Below are 20,461 nucleotides of genomic sequence, written 5' to 3'. Positions count from 1 at the left end.
CAGTCCCCTCTTCCAGCCCTGGTTCCTCCCGTTCCCATTTCTGCTCATCCCCGGTGGGCTGCGAGCCGCTGCTGCAGGTTGCACGAGGGCCGTGGCACAGCCCTGGGGCCTCGTTTGCTCTCAGGCTATTAAGGCAATTTGCAAATACAGCCCTGTGCGGGGCTGGCTTTGCCCTCTGCTGAGCGCTGAGATGGGAGCAAGGAACCAAAGCGGGGCTGGGGAGCTGCTGGAGGTGGTGGGGGGCGACCAGGGCTCCGTGCCCCCCGCTCTGCTCGGCTCTGCCGGCCGGACCCCAGCTCCCGCAGCCTGCCGGGGGATTTGTCGCTGGAGAGATGCAGTGCTGGTGCTGAGGAAAAGTAGGGCATCCGCTTGGCAGCTCCAGAAATAATGGGAGATCGGTTTAATTATTCTACAGAAACGCTCAGATTGCGCAGATGCCTAACTTAGGTTTAATATAATTAAGATAACTCATGTCTATAAACATGTCTGGGACTGAGCGGGGTGTTGGAGCCGCCGATCCAAGCTGGCATTTTCCCCCGCAGACATCAGCCGGAGCTCCGAGACCCCACAGCCAGCAGGACGTGGCCGTGCCGGCCCCCGCCGGGCCCTGCTGTGGGTTGGGGGCACGGAGAAGGCACCGACACCTCCCCGCACCCAGCTCTTCTTGCACGAGGGCAGGGGAGGCTGGGTCCTGTGCTGGGTCCTCCCCTGTGCCGAGTGGATTAGGACAGCAAAGAAAAAACCCTTTAGTGATGATACCAGTGTGCTGGGGATGAGTTGAGCCTCTTCCTTTTTTTAAAAAATGCATTTAAAATTGCCCTTTTCTCCCCAGATTGCAGCCGGCTGCCCTGCCCAGGGTATCTTTGCACCCTGGCTGAGCCCAAAGGCATTTCCCAGGGTTGACGCACGGGATCTGCTTTGCAAGGTGGCCCAGGCACAGCAAACCCAGGCGTTTGTCAGGCACCAAACATCCCAAACTTTGCCTTGTTTTTCTGCGCTCCTTCCTCCTCCCCCAGCCTGCCTTGTGCACCCCTGCCTCGTTGCACCTTGAAGCCCTCCCGATGCTCTCGTTGTGCTCTGCAAGCCCCAAAAACCCAAAGTCTTGGGGATCTTGCTTGCTAACGAGCACTGCCGGGGCACTTGGGGAGTGATGCTGAGAAACACGGGGCAAAACCCAGCCCTGAAGGCTCTGCTCTCATCCCACCTTACCCCTGCCTCTGCAGCCCCGTGCGGCACCGCACCGAGGTGGCTGGAGGACGCCGCACACCGAGTAATTAGAGCAAAGGCACACACACACACACACACACAGAGGCGCAGCAGTACTGATTTCCGCATTAGCATGATAATGAATGTTCTCACTAGAAGCTTGTAATTATGTTTCCTCTTTTTTTTTCCCCTCCCCCTGAAAGTATAATTAATTATGAATAGAGCCAGAGTTTGACGCTAACGCATATTTTTTTTTTTTTTAAATCCCTTTTGGTTCCATTTCTGCCCTATTAAAAATTTATGAAGGAACCAGAGGTAAAGTCATTTTCCCAGGCTGTTGCTCCTATAAATTCAACAGGGATAATATTAAAAATAATACTAACAGAAGAAGGCAGGAGGGCACTTTGCAGAGGGTTTCGCCCCTCTCCCTTGGGCCGCATCCTGGGTAAGAAGCCAAAAAAAAAGAGAGAGAGAAACCGAGTGGTGGGCAAGGAGGCAGGGAAGGGGGCTCAGCTGGGCATGGGCCAGGCACCAAAGCCTGGTGGTGGCACTGAGACACACGTGCACTGTTCTGGGCATCGTCCTCAGCCTGCTGCAGGGCACTGCAGGCAGCCTGGGTGTCTCTGGGCAGCTGGAGGCAGATTTTGTTCCCATTAGTGCCCCAGGGTGATGAGGCATGGAGCCAGTGAGTACAAGGATTCATTGTGGGACGGGGCTGGGGGATGGCAGCCCTGGGGATGGCAGCCCTGCAGGTCCCCTCCCCGAAGCCACCGGGGCTGCTGAGGGTGGAGAAATGCTCCGGGAGCATCCAACCCATCCAACCTCATTTGCTTAAAACAAGCAAAAATCAAGCAAAACCCGCAAGCGCTTTCAGTACCTTGGGAAATGGTTCAGGACTGTGACATGCATGCTCACAAACTTCTAAGAAGGTGCTTTTCTCTTTCCATCTGCTCACGCAGAAGATAAAGGAGGGAGGCACAGGGGGCCCTTGCCCCTGCAGACGAAGGCGCTCCTGGTCCTCCTCCTCCTCCGCCGGCTGCCACTCGTACCGGCGGCCTTCCCTTGCCGTAGGTGGGAACTGTTTTTCTTCTTAAATTGCATTTATTCTAACAAATGTCTCATGCAAACACAATTGCAGGTTTGCTGGAGGGAGATGCTATTTGCAGGCAGCCTGGCACAAAGGCGGATTTATTCTCCTTCCTTTCATTCATTTGAAGCTAAAGTAATAGCTCTAACTACATCTGACTTATAATAAGCGCGTTCCTGGGAACAAACCTGCACTCTGCATGCATTTCCCTCTTTGTCAGCTCTATCCAGGCTCTTTTTCTCCTTCTCCCTCCCTCTCTTTTTACAATAACAAAATCAGAGCCTTGTCAGTTGAAAGTTTATACGCCCTATTTATAGCGCTCCCCCGTCTCCCGGCTTTCACGTCCCGGCACAAGGAGCTCCTTCCCCTCCTCTCGCAGGGAACCATCAGCACCATCCCTAGGCTCTGCCCTACGAGGTTTGCTGGCTCTTTTTGCCAGCAGGCCCACGAATTTGGGGGTTGCTGTTGGAAAACTGGGGGTTTTGCTGGGCAGCCCGCAGGGTTTGCTTCGCGCAGCTGTTGAGCATCTTGCTGGTGCCCGTCGGGCCCGGGGAATTGTCACCAAAGCCTGGCACGCAAATTTGGCATCCACCTGGTGGCTTGATTAGGAAAATAGGAGTGTTTTTCCAGAAAGCTTCACAGGCTGCTTCTCTGGGATTTGTATTTAAGCTGGAACTTCGGTGTGCGTGTGCGTTTAGGAGGCCTCTGCAGATAAATCCAGGTAAATCTGGACTCGGCACCGCCGTGTCTCCGCTAAGGGGAGGTGGGCGCCCATCGCTGCCATCGCACCCAGCACCTGCGTGCACTCGTGGCTTTTCCTCCCCCAGCAGAGGCACAGCATCTCCATGTCCTCGCGGCCGTGGCGCTGGGGGGCCCAGCAGGGCTCTCCTGGCTGTGCCAGGCAGGAAAGATGAGCAGGAACGAGGCTCTTGCGTCGTTCTCCCTCTGGCTAAATCTAATCGCACCGAAGGGAAAACTGAGTGCCAAAAAACATCCCCTCCACGAGGGGTCCTGCTCCCACGAGCTGTTTATGGGCTGAACAGCCATTAGGGCCCGATAACGAAGCGGTGTTTGCAGCACAGGGCAGGACTCTGGGGCTGCGGGGAGGGCGGCTCTGCCGCCACCGCCTTTCCTACGCGGATTTTTGCTTGCTGAAGAGTCGGCCCTTCTGTTAAATATAGCTCATGAGCTGTTCTTGAATTGCACCTAATTACGTCTCCTCTCCAGCGCACGCTTCCTGCCTGTTTGCAGCTAGAAGGAGCTGGGTGATTGCGGCTTGAACTCCTCGGGCTCATTCGTTATCCTCGCGTCTCATGCTTGGAAGGAGGGAGATGAAAAGTTGAATCCTCTGAGAAGGGAGGGGAAAAAAAAAAAAAAAAAAAAAAGAAATAATCCTGGCGAGGTTCCTTTTGAGCTCTTTGCTCATTAAGATGTCAAAAGGTTGGGTGCCCTGGCAACTGCTTCTCCTGGCTAAGCAGGACTTGAAATTGCTGCAGTCACCAGTCGGAAAATCTGCAGGCGCTCGCCCAGCTCCGCGGCCGTGGGAAAACGCCCTCAGCCGGGTGCCCAGCGCCTGGCACGGTGTGCGTGTGTGCAGCACGGGCACGGTGTGAGCTTTGCCTCCTGCGGGAAGTCCCGGGGGGCCCATCCCCAAAAGGTTTCTCCGATTTAAACAAATCGAGCTGCTTGGCGCACCAGGCACCGTGTCACCGCCACCTCGCCCCATTCCTCCTGCGCCTCTTCTGTGCCCTCCCAGCCACGCCGATGTTGATCCAGGCCCTGCGGGTAATTCCTGCGGACTTCACCTGGAAAGAGTTATTGCATGAATGTTTGAATAGTTAGGGAATGACTCCCAAACATCACTTCAGGCTTACTGGCTCATTTTTTTTAAGCCTTTGCCCGTTTTCGCCCAGCTGCTCGCCAGCCGCTCAGCCCGGCTCCCTCTGCAGACCTCGCAACGTTTCTGCCTCAGTTTTGTGGCTCATTTCTGGGATATTTTGTTAAGATCTTTTGCTCCTCCAACCCAAAGCAGGGCTCTTAATGGAGTTTTAGTGGGTACAGAAGAGGGAAATACCTTTTCCCCAGCCCCTAGAAAGGGGCTGCCCTGCATGGATGTGAGCCAGGGCATCGCCCTGCTTGGCCGGATGAGCTCAGCGAGGGAGACACAACAGTGCTTTAACTAACTGCACGTCAAGTTTCTTCCATGGAGGAGAAAAAGAGCCAACATGACCGAAAATATGCAAAAGATCAACTCTCTGGTTAGAAGTGGCCTGGCTACCAGTTTCAGTCTCAGGCTCTTGGCTTTGCTGTGGGAAGCCCTCATCATTTTCTACTGTTTTACTCATAGCCAAAAATATGATGAAACCAGAACTGAATGTGGCTTTTTTTCTGTCTTATTACAGTAAGCATCATAAATTATTCACCCATGAGACTCAACCACATTTCTTACTCAAAAGGAGCTTCCTTTTGTCTCCAGACGCTGGGACCTCGGATTTGGAGCAGCGCCCGGCGAGGTGGCCCAGCGGTGGCTGTCGCATCCACAGTCCCCTCCCTGGCACGGGGAATATCTCCGCTGGCTTCTCCCGGTGTCCTCATGATGCCCTGGGCCCAGCTGTCCCCACGGTGGGGACACATCTCAGGATGTGGGACCCCCAATCGGGGCAGCCGTGCGCACCGACATGGAGCCAGCTCCCTCAGAAGCCCGCGTCCTAGGACAATGTCAGTGTAATCAGCGCCCTCTTCGTTAGCGGGGACCTATAATTAGAAGCAGCAGCCAGCCATCTGCTTTTATCTCGTCACATCGCACCGTGCCTCTCCGCTGCCCTTTATTACCGCCCGTCGTTGTAGATCAACATTTCCCTCCCCCCCCCCAGCCATCTCTTATCTCACTTTCCTTATCGCCAATGAATGGCCCCAGAAACGCTCCGTGGTGAAGGGGAGCGGGCAGTGCTGGAGCTCTGCTGAAAGGGGTCTGTGTCCAGCACCTTCCTGCCTGTTGTTCCCATAGAAATGGTATTTTGGGGGTTCACCACATCACCATGGACCTTCCCGAAATACCCTCTGCCTTGTGCCAGGCACAGGCAGCAGGGCTGAGAATAGGAAGGCACGGGGAAAAGGGACCCGCGCTTACATCTTCTGAGGTTCCCCAGCTTATCAAACACTTCCTCGAGTTTCTCCTCACATCCTGCTCCTGCAAGCACTGCACCCTCTGGGGCAACGAGTGGGACATCACCTGTGCCACCAGCCACCCCTGGTGTCCATGCCATGTGGCCAGGGACAGGGAGAACCCCCTTTAAAGGATCTTAAAACTCGGTACCTAGACAAAAGCCTAAGACATATAAATGGATTAACAGCCATGGTTTATTAGCGCTCCTTAATTCACTTCGCAGGGCTGAGGGAAAAGTTATTAGCAGATGTATGGCCAGTAATAAGCTAATTATAACCCTGTCAGATCAGAGATTTGAAGAGGTGGGGAGTTTTGTGTGTGAGATAACTGTAATTGTGTGCTAAAGATTATGAATTAATATTGATTTAATAAAGCTGCAGCAATTCATTGCTGCGGGAGAGCTCAGGTATTCACTGTGGGAGCTGCCCTGGTGGCACCCATGCCTGTGCCGGCCAAAACGCGGGCTGGCAGGTGTCCCCATGTCCCCATGTCCCCTTATCCTAATGTCCCGACATCCTTATGCCCCTCATTTTGCAGCCCCTCCGCTGCCCATTCCCACTGCAGGGCAGAGGGCAGTATTTGCTCTTATGCAATGGCTGTGTTTGCTGCTTTTATCTGAGCTGAAAAGCCAGGTCCCCTGCTGATCCTTGAGATGTGGCCCTTTTGAGTGCATGTCCTGGGGACCCTGCAGCCCCACCAGCCCTGGCTGCCCTGATGTGTCTGCCCTGCAGCGTTTGCCAGAGCCGAAGGTATCCCTGGTGCTTCTTGTTCCCAGCCTACAGCTGCCACCCAGCATCATTTCAGTTTTTCTCCTCATGTCACTGAATGCCACCTACTTTGGGATCCCCACATCTCGTCATCTGTAAACCACCGCCAGCCTGAAAGTGAGCGTGGAAGAGGCGCAAGCAGCTGTCTGCAGCAGATTGCGAGTGGCTGCAGGGACTCGGCGGGGACGCTGGCGTGACCGAGGCTCCAAATGAGGGCAGTGGCTGGGTGAAGGACTCCAGATGGGGAGGTGGGCATGGAGCAAGCCCCTGCGCAGAGCAGCACCAGAGGCATCTTTCCTTTTTGGCTTTTTGGAGACGGAGGCCTTTTTGGCTTTTTTTTGGAGACGGATCCATTTTCCCAAGGTGATCCCTAGCCCTGGCACAAGCCCTCAGCACCATGTCAGTGATGCTCCAGTGGGGACATCGGGGACAGCACGGGGCCGTGTGCTGTTGCCCTCGCTCAGCCCCTGCTCCCCGAGGACACAGGCACACTGCTTGCAGGACTCAGGCCTTTCTCTAACTTTGGTAACTCAGGACCTGCCAGCTGCCATGGGCCACGCATATTCCTGGAGGGACCCCCCCCTTCCCCTGGAGTGGTTTCCAGGAGCATTAGTTCTAGTGGGCTGATGCTCTGATAAAGGCAATTACAGGATGACTTAGTTTAAAGGCTGCAGCTTGCATTAAATTTAATTACTTTCCCCTGAAGCTTTCCATGGGAGGGCGGTTTCAAAGTGCGGGTGGCTCCTGTTTTGCATCTCACTGCTTTTCCTGGAGGAGTTTAGGTGAACCCAAGTGAGAAAATGCCCCAATTTCTTGCATTTGTGCCGGGGATCAGGCGAGTTTAATGCCGAAACACTGCAAGACAAGAATACGAGGCGGGACTCCAGTTTTCCGCTGAGATCTGAAATCCCCTTCTTTGCTGATGCGCCGTTTCAGAGGCGCGCTGCATTACCATTTTATCTGATGGAATAGCTATCAACGGCCGCTTAGAAGTGAAACACTACGGAAAATCTGTGTAAGCTATCTCCAGCCTCGCAGCGCAGACACGCTGTGATTACAGTGGCAGCCCTGCTCTTTCTCGGGTCTTTCATGTGCAGGGATGTGGCTGGCACCAGGACCTGCTGCCGGTGTCCCCTGCTCGGTGTGGTGCTGGGGAGGCTCGTCCTGGCAAGGCCACGGCTCCTGGCACCTCGTGGTCCTGCCACAAGCTGCTCAGGGATTTCCATGGAAAAAAAAAGAAACTCTCAGCCTCCGCCTCTGCTTGGGAAAAAGCTTGGAAACACCAAGCTGGGAGGCCCTGGGAAAGGTTGTTAAGGATGGGGCGTAACGAGGCTAGCTCTGTGCAGAGCAGGACACCGCTCACTGCTTGTTCTGTTTGGGCCCACAGGACAGCCAGGAGCAGGGGAAGACGTAGAAATGTGGTGAAACCATCCCCTCTATTACAAAAGCAGTGCCACTACTAAAAGCCTGTACTGATGCTGCGATGCCAGCCCATCTCCTTTGGGACCGTGGTCTTCCAGATTATAGAAACGCGGTCAAAGAATCCATCTGTGCTCTGGTGGGATAGGCAGCCCTGCTGAAAAGTGTGTTCAACCCTTAGGGAGTTTTTTTTTTTTTAAATACATTTGATTATAATGTTGTCTGAGGTCAGTAGAATCAAAACGCCTGGCACCTGGCTGCAGTAAAATCAACGTCTGAAGCCTTTTTGCAGTGGTACGGGACTCGCCATCCATTCATTAAATGAAAGCTCCCTGAGAAACACTGCAGATAAGAAAAAAAAAAAAAAAAAGCACAGCTCAAGTAATGCTAGGCGGCTGGAGCAGGGACACCCCACAATGCAAGGCTGATAGAGCCGGTCCTTTATCTGCAGAGATAATCGCATAATCGCATCTTCCAGGGGAAGGTTTGATCTGCCGCGTTGCCTCACAAGGCACTCGGCCTGCCAGACGGACACGTACGACCAAGGACTGGAAAAAAATAAGGAAAGGGGCACGTGGGCTGCCCAAAAGCTGTGAAAGGTTGGCTGTGACCTTTGCAGGGACGCATGCCTTTGGTGGTGCCAAGCTGGAGCAGGTTGAGGGAGGTTGCAAGGTTTTGGGGTGTCGCATCTCCTGCTGGCATGCACACAGGGCCGTAAGAGGGTTGAGAGGGGCCAACCTCATGGAGCTGAGGATGGACGGGGAGCAGGAGGAGAAGTGCTTGGGGGTGTTGGTTGATGAAAGGCTGGACATGAGCCAGCACCGGGCAGACCTCATTGCTCTCTGCAGCTACCCGAAAGGAGGTTGTGGGGCGCTGGGGGTCGGCCTCTGCTCACAGATTACTTGTGGTAGGACTAGAGGGAAAGGCCTCAAGCTGTGCCAGGGGAGGTTCAGGTTGGAAATGAGACATTTCTTCTCAGAAAGAGCAGGCAGGTGTTGGGACGGGTTGCCCAGGGAGGTGGTGGCGTCACTGTCCCTGGGGGTGTTCGAGGAGAGGTTGGACGTGGTGCTTGGTGGGTGACATTGGTGGTAGGGGGATAATTAGAGCAGACGATCTTGGAGCTCTTTTCCAACCACAGCGATTCCATGATTTTAAACCTCACAGGGCATCTTTAGATGAACCACCGGGGCTAAACTTCACCACGAGCACAGCCAGGCCTTGAGGCGGGCTGCCCACAGCCGGCACCCCTTGACGCTACCCCACCCCGGGCCAGGTCTGGAGCCGCGAGCAGCCCACACGAGGGCACCGGGGGCTGCCCCTACCCTCTCCGTACGACCCCCTAAACCCCCCTCAGCACCCCCAGGAGGGCAGCACCCATCTCTGCAGGCAGCCTCGGCTCCTTTAAGGCAGGCGGGCGGTGCAGGGAGCGAAACCCGCCCGCCTCCTGCCCGCCTCCCTCCCTCCCTCCCTCCCTCCCTCCCGGCCGGGCAGGGCACGGCTCGGCTCGGCTCGGCAGGGCGAGAGAGGGGAGCTGCAGCCCCGTTTATAGCACAGCACAGCCCGGCTTGGCTCGGTTGGGCTCCCCCAGGGGCTGCTTTGGCCCCCATGGCTCTGGATTTATAACCGCGGCGCAAATGGCGGGGCCGAGCCCCCGCGCCCAGCGCTGCCCCGCCGGCCGCTGAGGCGGCCCCGCAGCGGGAGGAGGAGGAGGAGGAGGAGGAGGAGGAGGAGGAGGAGGAGGAGGAGGAGGAGGAGCAGAGGCAGCACCCGAGGAGCGGCCATGGGGGGCGGCAGCCGGCGGCGGGATTAGGTAAGGCAGGAGCACCTCAAAGGGGGGGGGGGGCCAGCCCCGCAGAGCACCCCCCTCAGCTAATTAGCGCCGCCCCCGCTAATTAATTAGCGCGGGGTGAATGGGGGAGGAGGGTTTAAGGGGGGTGGGCTGCAGCCCGGCCGTGCAGGACCCGCTGGTAGCTCACGGGGTGGGTAAGGGGAAATGTGGTTATTTATTTTTTATTTATTTATTTTTTTTTTTTTGGGGGGGGGGGGGGGGGGGAAGCAGCGTTAATTGCTGCTAATTGCGGCGCCCAGGGGCCGAGCGGAGGGGCTGCCAGGCAGGTAGGTCGGCGAGCCAGCCGCGGTTACGTAAAAATGAAAATGTGCACCCAGAGCGGCTGAGCGGGGAAGAAACTTTCTTTTTTTTTTTTTTTTTCTTCTGTTTTTTTTTTTTTTTTTTCTCCTTTTTTTCCTCTTCTCCTTTCCCTTTCCCCCCACGGAAAGCCCCCCCCCACGCGAGACAGCCTGGCGGCCATGGGGGGCTGTGGGGACAGGCTCCCCCCCCCCCCCCCCCCGCAGCGTGGCGGTGCTTTTTGGCTGTTTTTTTTTTCTTCTTTCTTAAAAAAAATCCCTTTCAATTCTGCTTTATTTTTTCGGGCTCTCGCCCGACACACATGTTTGAAGCTGCTGGTTTCACGCTCGCTGTGAGAGCCCAGGGAACGGATCCGCATCAGAGACCCTGCCCGGTGCCGAGTGGGGTGAATCCAGCCCCAGGCCAGGCTCGGCCCCGCTGCCCCCAAAACGGGGTCTTTGGGGGCGAGGAGTGACCCCAAACCCCAAATGTGGGGAGCTGCAAACTCCAGAGCTCACCCGGCGATGCGTTGTTCCCGTGTCAATATTTACGGTGGGTAAGCAGGGCCGGTGGCTGCAGGCAACAAGTGTACGCTCCTCTCCCAGCCGCCGGAGCGATGCTTTTTTTCCCTGCAGATTCTCCGAATTTCCCCTTCCCACTTCTCCTGCTGCTCCTGTAACCCTGGCCCTGCACAAAGAGTGGGGCCGCGGTGGGTGCGGGCAGCTGCCTGCCATGTGGGCTGCTGCACGGCCCGAAGGCTGGGGGCTCGGGGCCGTGCTGACCCCATTGAACCCCCTTCATGGGCTGTGCTGACCCCTCTGAACACCCCCCCTATTGCCTCCCGCTGCTTCAAATCCTCTGGAAGCCCCGGCCTGTGCCCGGCTGGGTCTGCTCCCTGAACTTTGTGTTTTGGGTCAGCTCAAGAATTTGCCCCGGAGGGGCCGTGGTGCTGGAGGTGATCTGTGCAGCGGGTATTTCCCCGGACTCGCAGGCGTTTATGGTTTGAACTCTCCTGTGACCTCTCCCTCGGCATTCTCACGAAGCAAAGGTTGGGGCTTCGAGTGCCTGAAGACGGCGGGGTTTTGCTGAATCCAGTGTTTTTAATCTGACTTTGGAGGTGGTGGTGTTCCAGTGGTGTTCCTCGGCTGCGTGGGGTGAGAGTTTTGGCGTTTGGCTGAGGTTTTATCAGCAAGGTTAAGGTTTGCTGTGTGATTTTTTTTAAAGAGAAGGGTTTGAGGGTGATGATAATTCATAAAGGGAAGGGAAGTGAGTTGGGACAGCCGTGTTAGTATTTCCAACTCCTTTGAAAGTGGCGACAAAACTTCTGGATGGCTTTTATGAAGTTGTGCTTAATTCTCTGAATTTCACCACCGATGTATTTGGTGGCTCTGGGGCTTAGCTCTGCCCTCCTGGCTCCGAGGCCGTGCCTCGTGCGGGGAGAGCAGAAAGGTTGCAGTCCGAGTCCCGAGGAGCCACGGGAGGGAAGGGAAGTTCTGCGTGTGACAATATTTTATAACTTCAATTGGGTAAGTTTCAGTATGAGAGAGACTCTTGCAAAACGCGTTTAGTTTATTGAAAGCAAATGCACTCAAACCCTACTTTGTTGTTGCCAAAAGGGAAAAAGTAGAAGCTATTTTTGGTGCGAGAGAGGAGATGGGGCATGCACATGTCTGGGGCAGGAAAACACTGGTACTTTGTTCTTCTGGCTTATATGTGGGTGGTGGTTTCTGTTATTTAGCCGTGTGTTTCTGCCAAGTTGCAAAACGTACCTGGTTCTGAGAGCCCTGCAGAGGTCAGGGCCTGCTGCGCAGCTCCGTGCAGGGACGCCTCCCGCGGCGGGGCTCCCACGCTGGAGAGGAGGGTGGATGCTTCTGGCTTCACACCTTGGGTGCCAGGGAGGTGACGGGCGTTTCTTCACGACAAGATCTGGACTGAAACCGTCAACTTGCTTCGCTCAAGCCACCACCAAACAGCTGCTGCTTGGCAGTGCCTCGCGTTTGCTAACGGCTGCGGCTGGATTCGGACCAAGCCGCCTCGAGTGGAGGTTGTACCCGGCCCCGGAGCCAAATCCGAAGGGGGGCTGGTTCAGCCGTGTTCGTGTCTTGTAATTACAAGACCCAGTCTGAAGGCAGTTCTGTTATGATTGGCGATGAAGGCATGCGTGCAGCTGTGCCGATAGCGACACGTGGTAATAATAGAGCTGAGCTGAGCTGCCCGACTCGTCCCCGCTGCAGCTCCGGGCTGCGCTGGCTGGAGTTGGTCGGAGCAGATGTCCTCGTGTTTTGTGACATGCACGTGTGTTATTTGGCCCTTTGGTGCCTTCCAGTGCTTCTCCTGCTGCTGGGTTGGTTGGTGGTGACCCAGGGGACGTTCCTCTGCCGAAATGCAGTCCTGGGTGCAGGTGGGTCGCGGTGGGAGCAGCCCACTTAACGTCAGCCGTAACCTGTGTGTGTGAGTGAGCGGCATCTTCTGGCTTTATAGAGGGGAGGAAAGATGTAAAACTGGGGAGATCACAAGAGTGGGTAGGAAAGGAGGGTTAAATGGGTAAAATTTCCGGAATGGGCTTTGGGCAGATGATTTGGAGCGGTGGCAAAGTGGTGTTGGGTTTGAGAGGTTCAACGCTACCTGGCCCTGACCTGATGGCTCATTCCAACCAGATCTATGGACATGTCTGAAAATTGAGGGCAGAGAGGTGGCGTGTGGTTCAACGCTTTGAATTGCTTTGCTGGTGGAGTCTCTGCTCCATGAGCACCCTGCCCTCACTGCGAGGGTTCCCTCTTGCAAGGGGCTGATTCTCCTGGGTTTTGTGGCTGCGAGCAGCGATCTGCCAAACAGAGTCCGTGGGCAACGTGCAGGGGTAGATGAGGATGGGAATCGAGGACAATGTGTGTTTGAAAGGACAGTTTTCTTCGTGCAGCAGCATTTTGGTGAGCTGCAACACGCTTCAGTCCTCGCTGAGAGATTTGAGCAGAGAGCAGGGTCGGCTCTGATGGAGCTGGGAACGACGTGCAGCAGCACCCAGTCGCTGCTGTGAGCACTGTCTGAGGCTTTCGCAGCTGCTGAAGGATTTAGGCATCGTGAGGCCATGGATTCTCGTCCCGGATCCATGACATAAGCTTCGGTGTGGCTTTAATTGGGGTCCTTGCTGTGTAGATGTGTTGGAGTCATGGAGAATTGCTCCTTATGGCTGGGGTTGCCCTGGCACACAGGTGGCAAGGCCTCGGATTTACCCTGTGGCACCTCAGGGTTGGATTTTTGTGCTGTGGAAGAAAATGGAAATGGGTCTCGTGTAATGAGTGTGACCAGAGCTGCTTCCTGAAAGGAAAGCTGGCGAGGGGAGGCAGACCTCTGGATCAGCGGGCATCAAAGTGCCCCCAGAGCCTGGTCCAGGGGAGGGAGGGAGCTGCTGGGAGGGGAAGGAGGGCAGAACAGCAGCAGGAAATGCGTGATTTGGCCGTTTTGGGAAGTGAGCCCTGACCCACACGCGGGACTGTACTGGGAGTTGAGAAATCCGGGTTGTGCCCCCAGTGCCCTGCCCTCCCCTCTGGTCACTTCCCTTCTTCCCAAGGCCACCGGCGAGCCTCGGGGGCACGGGCTGCATGACTGAAGGCCAGGAGCGTGCCCAGGGGGCCTGCAGCCACCTGGCTGGTGGCTTGAGTTGGGCTTGGAGGTGTCCAAGAGGTGGCCAGGATGGATGTGGGGGGGCTGCGGTTATTGCCCTGGTGTGGGGGCTGTGGGATGGGGCGAGCAAAGCATGCGGCGTGGCTACGTGCCCGCGGGGAATGCCCCTGATTGCTCTGAAGCTCGGGAGCAAACCTTAACACATGTAAGGGATGGCAGCTCCTTCTAGCTACAGGGAAGGGAAGTTGGCTCCAAATTAACTTTATGATCCGTGAAAGTGAAGGTTAGTTAAAAAAAAAAAAAAATAATAATGCAAATGCTGAAGTTGTGCAGAGTCGCTGAGTGTGCTGCTCGCTGTTTAATGCCATCCATTATTATTTTTTATTTTTTTCACTCCCGGTCTGTGTTTTTGGCTTGGGAGCAAATTACAAGCAATATCAGCTTACGCTTGGATTTGAACCCGCATTGCTCTTAGTCAGCTGAAATATTTCCCCTTATCGCCGCTCCCATGATGTTTATTTTAGAGCGGATAGCATCGCTGCTTTTCTGCTGGCTGCAGGGGAGAAGCCAGCCTCTGAAACAGCCCCAACACCTCGGAAAGAAATGATCTCAAAGCTGGTTCCGTTTCTGAATGAGATACAGCTCCATTTTCCATGGAGAGTTTTATGCGAGGCTGTATCCCGGAGCCGCTCGCAGCATTTAAAAAAAAAACAGGAGGCAGCAGATGGATGAATTGCTGACAGATTTAAAATTGTCTGACAAACATAAAGCATTCAGTCGTGGGGCCAAGGCTGGAGGGAGGTTGCGGAGAGGGGGGAGGAGGCGACAGAAAGGTTGAGTAAGTTATTCTGGGCAGGAGAAACGGTGCCGGGGAGGCAAACTCCAGCAGGTTCAGCCTGCAGGGGGAAGGGAAGGGCCGGGCCCGGCTTCACGTGGAGGGACGTGGCGAGGAGCGTGTTCGAGGAGCGTGTTCCCGTCGGGGAGAGGAGGAGGAGGAGGAGGAAGGGCTCTGAACGCAGCCCGGGCAGCGGCGGGACTCGGGACGAGCGGGCTGCCCTCGGAGGAGACAATGTGGTGGGGCTGAGATGGTTTCCTCCGGTGGGAAGTGCTCCAGGGGAGAGGCAGGGGATGTGCTGGGCATTGTCTCAGGGAGCTGCGGGCCCATCTGCAGCCCTCCGGTACATATGGCGAGGGAGGGAGAGCCGGCAGGATTTCCTCTCCGCGGCGCTGGCTCCCGAGTTAATAACTAACCAGGCAGCCCTGGGTTTATCCTTTCATTGTGGAGGAGAATTATTTACATAATACCACTCGGCGTAACCTTTATTTAGCATTGTTTCCCCGCTGGAACGCCGGACCTTGTGGCGGTGCCCAGAAGCGCGGTTTTGGCCCCAAATACCCGGGGCATTAACCCTTCCCGCCCGGCCACTCTTTTCCCTGCGTGTGCAGGCGACCTGCAGGAGCTCTCCGCTGCTGTGCCCATCTGTCGTGTGGTTTTGGGGCTGCTCCATCCCCTCGGTCCTGCTTTCTTCAGGCTCCGGGTTCGTGCTCAGCGCCGCGATCCGAATGCCTTCCGTCGTCTTCCCAAACAAGACGGCGTTTGTCCTGTGCGTGTCTGGGCAGAAGGGTTTGTGCTGCGAGCCTTCGTTTTTGCCGTGGCTTCACCTTGAAGAAGGCAAAATGAAAGAAATGTGTCAGCCCCGTGGGTGGGGGATGACGGGGTTTGGGAAGGTTCCCGAGGGGGATCAGCCTGTTGTCTGTGCTTGGTCCCCAAGGACTCGTGTTCCCTGGGCAGGCTTCATCTTCCTCAGAGCGTGTCGCCGTGGATTTTGGAAGGGGAGAGTGAAGGGCTGTTAGGGGTGGCACACAAAGCCAGGCTTCCCAAGAAACCCCACAGCCCTGGCTCGGAGGGTGAGGATCTTTTCCTCTCCGCCACAGGGTGAGTGGGCTTCTCACGGGCTGCAGCAAACAATGAGAAGTCAGCTTTCCATAGGAAAATGTTTCAAAACCACATGAAATGACCCCAACAGCTAGGTTCCTATAGGACCAGGTCTCAGCAGCGTGGTACACGGTCTCTTGGTGAATATCTCGGGGCTCTGCAGGCTCCCAGGCTGTGCTGTCCCAGTGCTGCAGGAGCTCTGGGGAGCGCGTGGTTCATCGGTGCAGCACTCTGCAGCCCTGGACAAGTGTTTACCACCAAGCCCTTGGCCTGATGTTGCAAGGAGCTGGTTTTGAGGCTGCAAATCCCCAGGAATTTATCATGGGCCACCCAGTGCCGTGCCAACCTCCATCCTGGCCCACGGGCAAGTGGTCAGCCCTGCTGGGGGCGATGCGCAGCCTGCGTCGGTTCTGTGCCAGCGCCGCGGACGCTACCTGACGGAGCCTGCAACTTGCTGGAACAGAGGAGAAGCTCGTTAACACCCTCCCCGAACCAATTAGAACTGGCAGGGTGAGTCTGTACTGGAGCCGCGCTGCGAGACGTGTGGCTGCAGCGTTCCTCAGCCGCTGCTCGGAGCCCTGCAGCTTCGGCTACGGACTCGCCAAGCCCTTGCCATTACAGTCATGCGTTTCGTGATCTCATGTGGTATGTAAATCTTGGGCGTGGAGCAGCCCTGGTGTTTGCTATCAGAGCTGGGCGCTTGGGAAGTTTCTCTACTCGTTTGCTCGCGGAGCAGGGGGGGGTTCCTGCACCGAGGCTTTAAATAACTGCATCCCTTCTGCTTTGGCACGAGGCTTCCTTCTGTTTGAATCGGGGGACTCCTACCCCTCGGAAGGACCTCCTCGACCAGGCGTTGCCCTTGTTTTTCTGCAGGTACCGTGTCCTGTACTTCCACTTGGTAGCTGCTTTCAAAATGGAGCCTGGAAAGCTCTCTCTCCCTGCCTCTTTCTGCCTCTGCTGCAGTTTCGAGCTCATGCCAAAGTCTCCGCTTCGTTTCTAGGTCACCCGTCTGCCCTTTCATTTCCCCCCTTCATGCTGAAGCTGGCCGCCTTGTTTTGATTTGGTAATATGTGAGGTGGTGTCCACAGACACAAACAGGCAGCCCAGTGAAATTCGTGTTTCCCTGCAGCCTTGTTCCTGTTGTGTGTGAATAATAATTTCCAAATGCTAGACCAGAGCCGATTAAAAACCGTCGAAGAAAGAAAACGCAGCAAAGCCTGCACGTCATGGGAATCTGTGGATCCAGTGTTTGGGGAAAAAAACTCAGAACTGGCAGTGGAAAAAGCCATCAGTGTTATTCCTTGAGGCTTTCTGGTCTTAACTAAGTCACCCAGTCTTAACTAACCCACTTGGAGGGTGTCGAGGAGGTGGCCCCGTGTGCCCGTGCTGGATGCTGGCTGCGTGCTGGGGTTGGTGGTGGTGGTGGTGCCTCTGTGAGTGCTCTGCAGACCTGGTGGCCACCCTGGGCTGCCTTTGAGATGTTTTTTGCACGGCTCCTGTGCTGCTGGCTCGGCTGCACGCCTGTGGCTGGAGCTGCTGAGTGACTGGTGGCGGGGTGCAAGGCTTCTCTGTGCCCCGGGTGGGTGCTTGAGAGGAGGTCAAGAGCCAAAAATCAGACTGGGGGGTGGCGTATGGTGCTGGAGTGCTCTGGGGGAGTGTAAGTGGCTGTTGGTTACTGAGCTGCGAGGCAATGGGTGTTCAGAGGGTTTTATGCAACCCCAGAACTGGGGCCGTGGAGCAGTTGCCGTGTGCTGTGCGCGCCGAGCATCGCGCTGCGGCCTTGTTCTCGGAGGAGGCGATCCTGCTGACAGCACGTACAGGAGGTGTCAGCCAGCCCTTGTTTCTGCTTGCTGTTTTTCTCTTCATTTGTAGGTTTGAGTCTTGGCTTTGTTTTTGCTGTCTCGACGAGGTAGCTGCTTAAAAAAAAAAAAAATCTTTATTTTTTTGGTGTTTTTGGGGCTGAAGGTGCAGTGATTAGAGAGGCACGGAAAGAGCTGCTGTGGTTTTGGTCCAGCACCCAGCCAGCTGCCTGCAGCGCTCCTGAGGGCTGCGTGGTGATGGGCTGAAGTGCTGCAGGAGTTTGGGTTTTCTCCAGCGTTATGAAACGAAAGCAGAGAGACGTGAGTGCATACCTTAAGGCTCGTGTTTTTGTTGTCGGCTCTCGCGCTGCGGGAAGCTGAGGCTTGCATCTCCATCGAGACTGGTGTTCCTGCAATCCAGAACGCTTTGTGGATGTCTTTTAAAGCTGGGAAATGGGGAGTTCGCTCTGCCCAGAGCCGAAGGAGCCGTGCTGTGGAGCCAGACACAGGTGTGCAAGCCCTCTGCTTGCTCCTGCTTCCCACCACGTGCGTTTTGCTATCGGCTCCACCAGGACAAGAACTTTGAGTCCTGTCTGCGGCGCTCCCCCCTCCCCGTTTTTCCTCCAGTCGTGCTTTCGAAAAGCCTGCGGATTTCTCTGCAGGAGGCTTTTGCTCCCCGCACAATGCGCCGTTGTGCTCGCCTGGCTCTAGTTCCTTGTTTCATGCGGAAACACCTTGAACCTTTGGCGGAGCTGGGAGGCGGGTGCGGGGGCAGCCCCCTGGCCGCAGGCACGGGGCTGTTCCAGGAAGAACGTGTCCGTGCACGACGGCAGCCCCGCGTTACCCGGGGTCGGACGTGCCTGGCTAACACCGGCGCTCCCTGCGCTGGGATCGGCGAGGCCACACGCCTCGGGTGTCGTGGAGAGGCTACAACCAGGAGTAAAAACGTTGGCGCTCGCCTTCGTGAACTTGGAGCGCTTCACCGGTGAATTCTTAGCCAGGTAACCGGGGCTACAATACCTGGTGTAAAGGACGTGCCCAGGAATGTTGCTAACCTGGGGCCTGATCCTGCCTTCGGTCGATCCGGTTTTGCATAAATGTGATCAAGGTGCCCGTGGCGCCGTGTCCTGGGTGCCCGGATTGCCACCTTGGTGTGCAAAGCAGAAGAAACGCCGAAATAAACCCAGCAGCTTTGCCTCGCGGTCTTGCCAAGTCAATTTGGTGTGCACGTTGGGAAGTCAGAACAATTAGTTACGGAGACAAATGGGTCTGCCCTGCGCTCTGCACCCTCATCACACGGCCGGCTCGGAGCCTCGCGATAAGCACAGCAGCGAAATCTGTATGAAGCAAGCAATTAGGGCATCTGCAAGAGAGGGAAAAAAAAGTAGCAGCTTACCATTAACCTGCTGAGAAAGGTGGCGCTGAATCGCCTTCCTTAATGGGTTTGGGGCTGTCTGTCAAGCAGGGCTGAGCTTTTTGACTTTTTCCACTGCCTTTTGCTGATTTTTAGGATAAATTTTGGGGCTGTAGGGCTGAGTTCCCTACCGTGCTGCTCCTCACCGTGTCCCTCTCGTAACACCTCTCCCTCCAGTTGTTTTTGACCAGTAGTGGCCCAGTTAGGCACTGGATGAGCAGAAGATGGGAGAGGGAAGGTTTCTTTTCCCACTTTTGGAGGAGCTCAGTTAAATCACAAATTGCCTTTTCTCTCCCCCTTCCCTAAATCTGCCCTTCTCCCCCTCTGTGAGCAGCGGGGTGTTGCTGGCGTGCCTCGAGCACAGGGATCAACGCGAGCCGCAGCGCAGATCTGTGAGCGACGGCGACGATGTTGATCATAAAAGGGCAGAGTGTAGCTAACGACACTTAAAATATGTGCTTGTTTGGGGAAATGCTCTAACTCTGGACTTTTTCCAGGCACCGGAGCAGATGAAAGAGATTTGGCTGTGTGTGCGGGGAGACGGGCAGCTCCCCATCGCTTCTTGCTGGCAGGGGTTGGGTTTTTCAGAGCACCCAGCATCTCTCTGGTTGTTCACACATCCACGGGGCGGCCTGGGGGGGCAGATCTCGCACGGGTCCTGTTTATTTCCGCGTGTGGCTGCGTTTTCTCGCCGTGCCATTAACCTGTTTGCTCTCCAGCACTATTTTTAGCAGCCGTGTGATGTGTGGCCAGGAGCCTTCCCGCGAGCGGTGTTTGTGCAGTGCCGAGGGCCAGCAGCCCCCGGCCCCGGTCCCAAGCAGGGACACCCGTGTGCAGCGTTCCTCTCCGGGCACCGTGGCTATGGTAACCGGCTTGGTTACAGCAAACTCGACTAATTAACCTAACGAAGAGCAGTTTCCAGGCTGAGGCTCTCCCCTTGGATTTCAGGGCAGTGCTGCCTGATGCACCACCAGCCTTCGCAGCCCGCGCTTCTCGGCGTGCTCTCTGCAGCAGGTTTCCTTCCTAGGACCCCATGAACTGGGGCAGATGCCCAAACTACACTGATTCAGGACCATGTGCTCTGCTCTGGACGCCCACCCAGGTCATCAGCAGCTGTGATGTTCCCAGGAATTAGAGGAGGAAGGTCCTGAAGTGGGTGAAACTTGCTGCAATTTCCTCCTCGGTCTTGGCAGGGTGAAAGGAAGTTTTAAGGACGCTTTTCTGCATCTCCTCTGTCTCTGTGCTGCACTGTGAGATCCCTGCCGTGCCGACGGCGCCGTTAAAATCCAGGCAGATCCAAAATCCAGGCAGATCCGCAGGCTGGAAAGAAACCAGCATGTCCTGGAGGTGTCTGCGCACGTCTGCAGGTCTCCCCGTCTTAACACACTAGTTAAGGGCATCGCTGCTTTGGACCGTTCCTCCTGGGTTTAATTATTATTTCAGTGATTGGAGCTGACGACTGCAGCAGGGGCTAAAGGAGTTCAGCCTCAATTAAAAGCCGCGCTGTGGCAGGCAGCACTGCAAGTCTCAAGTGTCTTCGGCAGGCCGTCGGAGCGCCATGTGATCGGTTCGGTTGAGAAATCCGAGTAGGCAGAGAGCAGTTTCTGGGATAAACTCTGTGAGTGCTTCTCAAAATAGCCTGAAAGCACGGTTTTGCTTTCCACAGCCCCTGCGAGCCGGTCAGAATGTGAGGCAGATCACTAGATATTGTTAACCTCTGATCTCCAGCAATCACATGTGGCTTTCTTTAGTTTTTGTTTTTTTTTTTTGATGCTGCCTCTGGCATGTTTGAGCTTAGAGGATTTGCATATCCACATCTTTTTAGTTTTAATTGTACAGGCTGGGAGCTTCTCGCTCGCCGTTTCGGGATTTTGTTTGTTGCGCTGGAGCTGAAATCACCGCGCAGCCGCTGACCCCGCGG

The 20,461-nt window shown here is 55.7% G+C and overlaps 1 protein-coding gene across 10 annotated transcripts in view; it reads left to right on the top strand.

Moving 5' to 3' along the window:
* Positions 1 to 9,394: 9,394 nt before the first annotated feature.
* NCOR2 (nuclear receptor corepressor 2) overlaps positions 9,395 to 20,461 on the top strand; it is a 224,630-nt gene continuing 213,563 nt past the window's right edge. For all 10 annotated transcript variants that reach the window (XM_082774065.1, XM_082774067.1, XM_082774066.1 and 7 more), the window contains exon 1: positions 9,395 to 9,455. The gene's annotated coding sequence lies outside the window, so the exon portion shown is untranslated. The remainder of the gene's footprint in view (positions 9,456 to 20,461) is intronic.

The sequence above is a fragment of the Aythya marila genome (genome assembly GCF_965140915.1).
Source record: "Aythya marila genome assembly, chromosome: 17".
NCBI classification, from domain to species: domain Eukaryota; kingdom Metazoa; phylum Chordata; class Aves; order Anseriformes; family Anatidae; genus Aythya; species Aythya marila.
This window is presented reverse-complemented; position numbering and strand designations above follow the sequence as displayed.